The sequence below is a fragment of the Nicotiana tabacum genome, chromosome 13 (assembly GCF_000715075.1).
Source record: "Nicotiana tabacum cultivar K326 chromosome 13, ASM71507v2, whole genome shotgun sequence".
Lineage (NCBI taxonomy): Eukaryota > Viridiplantae > Streptophyta > Magnoliopsida > Solanales > Solanaceae > Nicotiana > Nicotiana tabacum.
The window spans coordinates 37,551,005-37,563,137 of NC_134092.1; the positions used below are offsets into that span (position 1 = coordinate 37,551,005).

Genomic DNA, 12,133 nt, shown 5'->3' on the forward strand with positions numbered 1-12,133 from the left:
TTGTTTACTCATTTTATTACTTTGAAATCATAATTTTCATTAATTAAATAGTATAAAATAGAACTTACAGGGTAAATGATAATATTTACACGAACTACAATAATGAACAACCCGTAGGAACCCCCAAAACTCGGTGTCACAAGTGCATGAGCATCAACTAGGAAATATAATAGAATACAACATCTTTCTGGAATACATATTAGACATGAGAATATAAATAACTCTGATGGAGACTCTGCATGCTGCAGGTCGTAACATGGAATGCAACTCACGATAAAATCTCTGCAATAGTCGCGCCTTTGCGCCCAAAAGACCACCAGACATATATGTACCTGCACAATAAGTACAGCAAGTGCAACATGAGTACGTAAATCAACGCGTACCCAATAAGTATCTAGCCTAACCCCGAAAAAGTAGTGACGAGGGGTCGACATCGACACTTACTAGTGGTCCAATAAATCATGTACAGTAAGAAGTAAATATAGGTGAGGCAGAGTAAATAAACGAAATAAGCAAGTATAAATACTTGGTACAATCCACCTCTCCATAATGAACTCGAGCTCTCAATTAATTAGCAGTTACCTCCTCAACCGGAGCGCATATATATATATATATATATATATATATATATATATATATATATATATATATATATATATATATATATATATATATATATATATATATAATGGACCTTGTAAGCACATAAATTTTGACCCATCACGTTTTTGAGTTATTTTAGTGTTTAAAATACTTATTTAATATAACTTTAATTTTTATGGAGTTTTAGTAAACTTTTACTTCAAATTACAATTTAAAAACACAAAAGTATTTTTATTTTATCTTATCATAAATTTTCATTTTTAGTAAGGTCATCAGTATTTTCATATATAGTAGTGTTATCTTGATTTTACCATGATTGTTATATTTTTCTCTCCTTTTATATTAAGTTTTGAAAATACAAAAATAATTTTACTTTTATGATGTTTTTCATCTTATTACATATTTGTATTAGTATTTTTGTAGGAATATTATTTTAATAATTGATGTGCTTTTAGCCTATTTTCCTCTACTATTATATTAAGAGTAATATTTGAAAATACCAAAAATAGTTTCACAATATAATATTATTTATTTTAATTAATTAGAATTAGTTTTGTATTTCATAGTATAGATTTTACATTATTTGTAGAAGAAGGATTAAGATTTTGGGTTGGGATTTGGCCCAAATTCGGGCAGCCCAATCCGATGACCCGCTGACCCACCAGCTGATCCGCCCCATCTCCCTACTTAATCTTAGCCTTCCATCCCATCTAATCCAAGGGCTACCATTAATTCCCCCTAACACATAAAACCCCAATTATAATCCTAAAATCCCCTAACCCTAGTTCACTCTAACCTAGCCGCACCACCCCTCTTCTCTCAACCATCTGCCGCTTCACTACCCAAACCCGCCGGAACCCGCTCCAATGGTCCCCTCTTTCCTCTCTTTGCCACGTAGCCCTAGCCTAACGAACTTCTGACAAGAATATTTCATCTCTCTCACGCACTCTTCACTCACACACTCTTCACTCACACGGTTCGTTTAAGGCAAGGGAGGACGAATGGTGAGCGTAGGATTGAGTTTCGGCTCAATCTACTCCTTCCATTTGTCCTCTACTTGTTTTAACAAACGAATTTGGAGATTTTTAGAGGATTTTCTGGTTTTCTTGGAGGAAAAGAATAGAAGTTTCTAGAGTTCCTATAAATATGGGGATTATTTTTCTGGAGTTCGAGGGGAGAAAAGAGAAAACAGTGAGAAAAGAAAAGAGCTAGGTTTCTTTTAGGGATTGTTCTTCATTTTTCACCTTCCACCGATTTTTAACTCTAAATTCTCAATAAAAAATATGAAAAAAAAATCTGCTTCATCAGTTCCGATTTCGGATTTGGATTTCGACTATAGAGTTTGATTGAGTCGAGTTTATTTTGAGCTGTTTGTTGATTGCTATTCGAGGTCCGAGTGATCGAGTTGCCGTTATGAGGTCCGTTCGTGGCTCTTGGTTCCTGTTGCTGTAGTATCGTTCATTTCAAATTTCGGTTGCTGAATCCGCTTGTATTTGCGTCTTTCAACGGAATACATTGAAAACGATCTTGTCATTCAAGGTTCATTCTTCTTCCCTTTACTTCTGTTTTGGTGTTGATTGAAAGTATGACAAGAGCCATGGCAGTCGGGTGTGGGATTTATTAACACCTTTAGGTTCTTAACATTTAGTTTTTAAAGAATTGCGTCTATAGGTTAGCTTCAGATTTAGTTTCGCTTTGGGAAGAATGTTAGTTCTATGTTCTTGTTGTTTGATGTAGGAATGATTGATGTGAACAAAAATACTTGAATCTTGCTGAATGTTTCACTAATCTGCCCCGTTCTGAATGATCTTTTTTCATTGGTGCTTTGGTCTGTTGTTTATACCTGCTAGCTTATGCTGATTTCCTATATAAATTGTAAATCGACGTGCATTTCGACTCATTCACCAGTAGTCGATTAGTATCCATGTTCTAAAGTCCATTTTTAGGTGTTCCAAGTGCTTATTTTGTGGAATTCTCATCGTGTCTGCCTCTATTTCGTTCGTGACAATTGTGTGTGAAAACTGATTTTGTTATATCCTTTGGAATGAAATGCTTGCAACTTCATATAAATTCCATGTGTTTAACTGAAAGAATCAGTTGGACTATGTATTAGAAACTCAAATTCAATGTGGACCCATGGACAAGTAAAAGACCGACCAGTTGTATCTGTTTACACTCATTCAATTATCTCTCTTGGTTTTAAATCGCGTCTTTGTTAATTCTGGTCGATGGCACATATGTTGGCTTTCTTGACTGAATCATGATTTCCTTTTGGATTTTGTTAGAGTGTTAGGTTGTAACCACCAATATTCATGTGAGCATTTAACTCTAAAAGGCTATGTTGATCAATAATCCCTTTGTTATCCGGTTGAAGTTAGTTTCTTCATGAAAGGGGATTTGTTAATGTTCCTAGTATCAAGCTAAGCGAATGGTTAATCTGATATTTTCAAAGGCATATGTGTTAACTGATCCTAAACTTCGTCGCGTTAAATGTTATGTGATAGAATTCTCTGTTGCTTACTTGAATTTGTGAGTTGTTTCCCTGCATGATCAGTTTTGTCATGAGTTTAGTAAATCATGAAGCGAGTTAGGTGCATTGAGTTGGCACGATTTAAAAGCAGGTTGTGACATTTATTAATTGGTATGTGACTGGAAAAGTGATCGTTTGATATGTTGGTCTGTGTTCGTAACATTATTTTTTTCAAAAATTACATTTGTGTTTCAATGAGTAAACTAAAGCTGTAAAGTGTAAAAAATGAGTTTAATTGTCTGCTAAGAACTCCAGCTTTTATGTTGTCAAAAATGAAATTGGTGGCCAACTTTCTTTGAGTGTCTGTCTGACTCTGAATGCGTGAACCATTGGCCTGACTTTGTGAAGGAATTGTGTTCAAATGCTCCTGGTGTGAAAGACCGTACGTGTAAGATCCTTAATGTATTGGGAAATTGGTTTAGGAGAAGTTCAAAAAGAACAATTCAAGTATGAACAGTGAAGTAGGGGAAGTTACACAGATTAGTCCGTAGGAGGGTCATGGCTCTCATCATGCTTCAATCCACCTCTTCTTTATTCATTTTGTTATTTTCGTTTACGTGGCTTTGCACTTGTTTGCCTGATTGCTTTCTATCTGTTTCGAGGCTTCAAAATGAACTCGCTTTCGTTGAGTAAATTGGGTCGTGGGAATTGGGAAAGATCGAGCTCATTAGTATTAATTTCATCTACATGCTTTAGGATCGAGCTCGGTCTAAATACATGAAATGAGAAATTAAAAGAAAAGCATGCCATGAATTGTTTTTTTTAGTTTTATTTTATTCTACTACTTATCCGTTAGGAGCATGCTTAGGCCGACCACACTTGGGTAGGCAAATTTTAGATCTTCTATTTTATTTTATTCGAGGCGAGAGGTCGTTCCCTTTAGTTTATATTCAGGGGAATTCCCCGTAAATTTGGTATATATTTTATTCGGGGCATGCCCCGTATTGAATGTAAACGGAGGCTGTGGCATCGTCAGTAGAGGCATAGTATAGGCTAGTAAGACTTATTTTATTTTATTTTCTTTTCTTTTATTAGGAAGGGACGACCTCAAACCTCTTTTGCTATTTATTTTCCTTTTGTGTGTTTCTTACCTTAGTCCAAATATTCTTAAAAGCCAACCGGATCATATATGCAACCGTACTGGTTACGGGACTCGGGGAATGCCTAACACCTTCTCCCCGAGTCAAATGAACCCCCTTATCTAGAATCTCTGATGCAGTCAGTTTTAGAGTCAAATGTGTTTTGAAGAAAAATTATTATTTTAAAAATGGTGACTTGGCACACCGAAACCAAATGTCAGGTGGCGACTCTGAAAATCCTTCGAAACGCAATCTTTTTGTCACTTTCATGATTGAAAACCCTTTGAGCTTTAAAACCACTTTATCTATTTTAAAAAGGGTTAGTGAGGGGGAAAAAAGGAGTGTGACAGACCTCACCAAATAGATTGTCACAATCCAAATCAGGAAAAATCGCAGATACATTGGTTTCTTGTAAATTATTACGCACGATTCCGTAAAAGTATTTTATAGAAATGTCGAGGCGTACGGCCCGATCCCATCATACTGTGTGCACCGCCGAGGGTCGAACGGTACGAACCATAGATATATCTATTATATTGCCGAGGCGAACGGCGCGCTCCCATGAGATATGATACAAAAATCCTGCCGAGGCGAACGGCCCGATCACATCATATTGTGCGCATTGCCGAGGGTCGAACGGCACGAACCATAGATGCATCTATTATACTGTCGAGGCGAACGACTCGATCTCATTAGAATAAGAAGCTTTAATGGGTCCTTGACCCCACTCACGAATAAATGTGTGATATATAAATATTTAAGGAAAGTCTTTCGAGGAAAACGCATAGCACGGAAGAAATTTGTAAGAGTACAATTATTCCGCGGCTAATCATAAAGCCCGTCATATCTCTATAATAGCAAGTCTATCACTCTACGCGAGTCTAGCCTCACGTCGCAACGTAAAATAAAGGAATTTCATAGGCAAGGGACAACTCGAATAGTACAGTTATAGCATGGTGGGAACCTAAGTCTATCCGGACATAACATGAACCTAGCTACGTACGAACTCTCGTCACCTCGTGCGTACGTAACCCCCGCAACAAGTAGCACACATCAAATACATCACCTAGGGGTAGTTTCCCCCACAGAGTTAGACAGGAGACTTACCTCGCTCCGAAATTCCATAACCGGCTCCAATGCCTCTTCAATTCAAAGCCAAACGATCTGAAACTAATCAAACAATGTGCAAAACAATCAAAATATACTCCGATGCGTGTAACTTAACAATTTATAATAATTCTCAACTCCGCTCGAAAAGTCAACAAAGTCAACCCTCGGGCCCACGTCTCGGAACCCGACGAAAATTCACGAAATCCAAACCCCCATTTGATACGAGTTCAACCATACCAAAATATTATTAAATTCCAACAACAAATCGTCCTCCAAATCTCCAATTTACACTTTCGGAAGATTTCACAATTTTTCTCAATTTCTTCCATTAAATTTGAAATAAATGATGAATATAACCATGAATTTATGAGATATAATCACTTTCGGATATAGAACACTTACCCAAGTCGAAGTCGTGAAGAACTCCTCCAAAATCGCCCAAAACCGAGCTCCAAAAATCCAAAACGAAATGAGAAAAATGACCAAGTTCGATCCCTTAATAATCTGCCCAGTTTTGCTCTGCGGACAGATTGGCGCATATGCGACGTTGCTTCTGCGATGCCATCATCGCTTCTGCGAAGCCCACTGCCCAGTCGCACTCTCGCACCTGCGAAAATAATTCCGCTTATTAATGCAAGTTTGATACTGAAATTACTCATGCTATTTATATCTATACTCCGCCAATTTTTCATTGTAAATTTATAAAATCTGTACTCTACTACTACGTACTGGAATGCACTTGCATTCAACTTATTTTTCTTTTATTTTTTAATTCAAACTTTCTTTGCCTAATAATCCAAGAAAGTGGAAAATAAAATTATACCCCTAGTAGATAAATAAATACTTAGCATATTTTCTTTTTATAAATAAATATTCAGTTCTATACTACAATATAGGTAGATAAATCAAATAATTTTTTCATATAAAAACATTCCACAACATATGTTTCTTTTAAAAAGATAAAGTGATGGACTGGTTATGAGGGTATTTTTGTAAATAAAATTCTTTTAGAAATTGTGCAATGCTTTAATACATCAAACCAATCAATGGATAAAAAATATGCCAGCATACTAATACCAGCATTACTAACACACCCTATTCAACATTATTCTTATGCACCCTACCAAGCGACCCCTAATAGCGTTGGTATTGCTAATACCATGGTTAGCTATGTATTAGTAATACATAAGATAATACCAAATATTGCATTAGTTATACATAGATTGAAAAAGTGTACCAAACAAGGAATTAGTATTACCAAAAGCTAATGCATGCATTAGAGATATTTTCTCTAATGCATCATGCCAAACGACCCCGAAAGGTTAAAATCGAGTTGATCCTTTCTTTACCCGTGTTTCAATGAAGTAGGTCGAGGAAACAACAATTAATATGAGTGTGTGCATGAGATATACATCTACTAGTCCACAATACAGTCATAAGCGGAATCCTAATACCAAATTACTCCACATTGTTTCACATTGTTTCTGGAGTTGCAACTACACACAATACAAGCCAATAATAGTAACAAGGCCATCTACAAAGACGTTCATTTGGTTGGTTGTGTAGCTTTAGTGAGAGCTCCGAGCTATTGTACACTCTTGAGAATCTCTTGTATTTTAGATAAGAGTGCTTGCGGGGGGTCCGCCATGCCATTACTTTGTGATGAACCCGAACCGTGATCTTGAAGTTTAATCTTCTCGAGAAGGAATTGCCTCTCAGCCTCAGCCTCACTAAGGCGTTGTTTTAGGTATCTGCTGGCATAGTCTTCTTCACATTTCCCTAATTTTGAAAGAGCAATCATATGCAACCTGTCCGCTTCTCGTCTAGCCTCATCAGCCTTAAGCTGGAACATATCAGCCTCTGCTTGTTTAAGCCTAACAATGCTCTCCAATTCATCTATCTGTTGCCCTTTCTGCTGCCTCTCCATTTTTATTTCTGCAACTTCCTTTGCTTTTTCTTCCAGTTCATGATCACAAGCCGCAAGAGCTACGCGAGCTTTCTTTAGCATTCTCATCTTTTCGTCAGCCACCAATTCCATTTTCTGCACTGCCTCTTGTACCACTTGGGCAATTCGGTTGCATGCCTCCTGCGGTGGCAGCTGCATACTACTATTTCCAGCCTCAGAGCTCTTTGGTGAGTCCAACTCAAACTCTTTGCCCAAAGAGTAAATGAATCAATACTAGCCAAAATCATTCTTCTAGAAAATAGACAACAGATATAAAGAAGAATTTTCCGACATTCTAGAAGTTTACTTATTTCAAATTTTTGGGACGGCAAACTGAAAAAAAGGACAAGAGGAATCAAACTGTAATCCATTTAAGGTAGATGTGATTGGAAAAGAGGCCCTTAAATCCTTTTCTGCTTGATGAACCATCAGAAATGAGAAGACTGGATTTTTTTTGTCATCTGGCTACGAAGGCTATGAGATCAATGCTGAATTATATGAACCACGGAATGTAAAATCTTAAACTGAGAGAGAGAATACTCCTAAATTTAAGAATTTTAACAAGCCCACTCAAGTCTTGGCCCGGTTATTATTAGAGCAAAAATTACTACGGCTCAGTTCCAAACAAGTTGGGGTCAACTATATGAATCTTCATTGACTGTGTTCCCCATTTAAATTCATCTCAAGCCAACATTATACAAAATAAAAATGGGAAATGCCAAAAGTTCTGTGTAATCTCTACTGGCATAAGAATCTCTAATAAGGTTAAAACTCCTAGAAAGCCTAGGACCTAAGGTAAACTTATATAGCAAGACTAAAATATATTCCCAACTAATTGGTATATTGATTCTAAGAGGTTGTAGGTCTTCCAAAACAATTTCCTCCATATGATTTTAGGTCTACCTCGTTCCCATTTAACACCTTCATTCACCATGGTTTCACACCTATGGATCGGTGCATATGGAGGTCAAAGCAGGACATGACCACACCATGTCAAGCGATCTTCTCTCATTTTATCCTCAATGTGTGCTATTTGCACCTTCCAGTGAATATGGTCATTTTTAATGTTGTCTAATCTTGTATGACCGTGTATCCATCTTACCATTTGTATCTTTGCGACACTTATCTTGTGGATCTGTTGGATTTTAGCAACCCAACATTCACTTCCAATAACATTGTTGGTCTTATAATTGTTTTAAGGAACTTACCTTTACCTTTCAATTTGTATGCCTGTTTATTATTATTTATTTTCTTAAACCAAGCAAGTAGAAATATTTTGCTGATCAGTGGCAGTGAGATGATCTTTAACTACGAAATAAAAGATAAGCTTTAATCTAGATATTCTTCCTTTCGATTAACACCAATCTATCCATTCATTTGCGCAGGATTTCCATAATTGTCAATTGTTTTAAGTGTATGTACCAACTCTTCTCATTCCCGCCAACCCCACCTCCCCCCCCCCCCCCAAAAAAAAAAAAAACAATTTGCCACAAAAACTTGGCTGGATAATACTTGCTGGGAAGAAGGAACACCCCAAATTTTTGCTAGGACGAATAATCGGAAATCTACCATGTTTTCCTCCTTCAAATTAGTCCCTGGTCTCCATCCATGATGTCCCCGAAAATGCGGATAAGCTCCAAAATCAAAATAGGACCGAAAACAAATCACTCATAGAAGAGTTCACTATCAAGGAAGAAGAAAGATAAAATAATTGGGAGCGAGACCATGGAACTTAAACACAAAAACAAAATGATGAGAAAAGCATCAAAGCGTTTATTAAAATGTTAGGCGCAGCTAGTGTATTTGGCTAGCAGTCTTGACCAGTTGGCCCTTCTGCAGAGAGTATGGTATCTCAAATGCTAAAAAGTATGGACCATACAGGATCCATATGATTCCTTCAGAGTTGATAGAGGAATAGTGAGTTTGGTTCAAAGATGGAATGACTATTCAGAGTGACACGAGGGACGATTTTAGAATACCATAAGAGCGTCTGAGGAAATAAGAGCAGATACAATGAATTTGAGGAGAGAACAAACAAAATAGTAATAATTTATTCCATTGCATGATGTCCTTTCCATTTGTTATCATACCCATGTTGAATAAAAGGGTGTGCAACTTGCATAGTTCAGGTTATTTCTCATGTAAATCCTATTTCTCATTTCAAGAACTGAAACATAACCCTCTTATCTACGAGTTAAGGGTTTCATACGGTCTTTCGTCCTAAAGTAAAACACGACCAATTGTTGCAGGTTCACAAAATGAAGGTTCATCGTCTCTGATGTTTGCATAGTAAGCGAAGAGATGAGAGGCATACCATACCTTCTCACATTTCCCCTTTCTATTGCATTATGGAGTAGGTTATTTGCAGCATCGGAAAATCTGTTGTATCACAGCTTCACTCAGTTCTATGTTGAATACCAGAGTTTGGGTATCAGCGAGGAAGAGGGAAGGGAAAATTGTAGCATTTACCATGATTCAGAGTAAGACAATGTATTTGGATGGAAAAGAATCCAAGATTATTGAAGGATCAATAGGGTTATTTCGAATCTCAATCAAATAGCGTAGCACAGGAAGGCTCTCAATCAAATAGCGTAGCACGAGACGGCACCAAGCATAGCGAGTTAGGTAATACAATATTCTGGAATATCTTTTATGAAAAAAGGTAATATATGGTATAAGAACAATGGTCTTTCAGGGATCTTTAACACTTAGAGATCTACATCAGAATCAGACTGCATTGCTAAAACAGTTTTATCGGTGCTTTGTTTTCTTTTCCTTTTCAATTTTGTTACAACTTTTTGCTAGGAGGACCTCTGGTCGTATAATTTTCTCTTTCTCCTCTTTATCAATAGAATACTTTTTCATAATCCAGGAAAAAATGAAGAGATAAAGAAGAAAGAGCACGAAAAGGAAACAATGCGTACCTTTTCTTCTCTCTCTCTCTCCCTCTCTCTCTCTTATCATGAACGCAGATTTATTACGTTTCCAAAATTCTAAAGCCGATTGTGAAAATATATGTTCAACACTTTGTCGTGAGGTATCACTAGAAGCTGGTCCTATATCACTTAGACTAGGATGAAAATATTTGATTCAGCTTCGAGCCAGAAACTGCAAAGTCAGTATTTGGCAAGTCTCTTAGGCTTTTAGAGGATAACTATGAGGTAACCCTGTCCACCTAAGACAGATTATTGTACATAGAGGCCAAATAAAGGTTTGTAACCTTAGGTTGATAGGTTTCATCACATGGTTGTGAAAACATCTGATATTTCTAGCACAACTTCCATAAATGCAGGATGTGACAATTCCCTAATGGCGGAAATTAAATCTTCCAAGGCCCCAGTCCTTATTTGACATGTTTGTAGTTTTTCCTAATAGCTCACAGGAGCAAACACTTTCCCTTAACAAACCGCCCAACCACATTATAGATTCTACCTCCCCGTGCATACATTTCTAAAAAGAGCACATACATTTCCAGAAAGACCAATTGCACTAGCATTAAGTCGTGAGATATACCTTGGAAAAAAGTTAATATGGCCCTGCAAGCTGTTGTTTCTGCCACTCCGCTCTTGAATTTTTCTATGAGCTCCTCAGACTTCCAAAATAGTCGTCTCCCTTTTGCGTCCTCGCTTACACAGAAGATCTTACTTACAACATTGAGTTCTCTCAGCAAAGATTCTCTGTCCCAGGTCGGTGCACAGTGTTGGAAGACATCTTTCACTCAACCTAAAAGCTCAGACGTGCGATTGCATGCTCTGCACCTGAATAGCAATTCAGAAGAGTCCAGTCCATTTGATGGGGAAGAGCCCATTCCAATTTGTTTATCGCGAATTGCACAGTCTGTGTGAGTCCAATGAGCACACGAGTCGCAACCAATCCACCGGCACGTATTCACTTCAAAATCAAATTTGTTGCAGATTATACACATACATAGGCTGCAGAAACCCTTCCTATTAGTGCATATCTCACAGTAGCAATCATCAGCCGGCAACTGACTTTGGCATGCTATATTCCGACATCTCTTGTACACAAAAACCTCAATCAGGGAAGTCTGAGAAATACTGACACTTGGGTGCAGGAACGCCTGAATTCCAGAGTTAATAGCGACAAGAATTTCCAACTGAACTCGATGAGCTCTAATCAGTGTCTTGGCAGTTAAATCAGACCTACTCCGAATGACCCTCTGCAAAACCAAAAATTCATCTTTTTGCTGAGAGCCCCCACCCCCCTCAAGCATCCTCCGAAGCCTACCTTTTAGCTCTTCTAAATGCTCGTTGGGGAGCAAATGCATTTTCTCAGAAATTATATCCACTCGTTCTCTAGCTATATCAAGAAGATAAATCTTAGTTGAACCAGAAAGCTGGTGAATTACAGACTGCTCATAATAACCCTTCTCAGCTTTCCCATTCTCAAGCTTTACATGAGTCACGGCATCAGCAGCTGGCCAAGTATCTCTTGAGCTAGCACTCTCAGTAGGCGATTCACGAATTTGATCAGAGTTCAACCTGGTTTCATGATTATCAGATGATGCCCTGACATCTGAAGATGCAAGAAACAAGGATGGATGTAACCCACTGGGACGTGGAGGCAGCATATTTGATAAAGATTGATTATTGATATTAGAATCTGGAAATTAGTCTTATCGTCAGTAGAAGAATGTTCAGTAAGCATCAGATTAATGGCAATAAAATAAGAGAGAAACAAATAGAGGTGTTTGAGTACACAACATTTCATTCTAAGCCTCGAAAAAAAAAAAAAACGAGTAATAAAAGACAATTCCCATATACATTGTCACGTAACTCAATAAATGAGCGATAAAATTAATGAAATCAACCTATTTCAGATAAACTAGAAGTAAGAAGGGTAAAG

The 12,133-nt window shown here is 37.4% G+C and overlaps 1 long non-coding RNA gene and 1 pseudogene across 1 annotated transcript; one reads left to right on the forward strand and one right to left on the reverse strand.

Moving 5' to 3' along the window:
• The first annotated feature begins 967 nt into the window (after positions 1–967).
• LOC107784387 (uncharacterized) lies at positions 968–11,890 on the forward strand. Its single transcript, XR_001647672.2, has 2 exons — positions 968–2,142; positions 9,517–11,890. It is a non-coding gene; the product is annotated as an uncharacterized LOC107784387 (long non-coding RNA).
• On the reverse strand, positions 6,643–11,858 carry LOC107784385 (OBERON-like protein; annotated as a pseudogene).
• Positions 11,891–12,133: the final 243 nt, after the last annotated feature.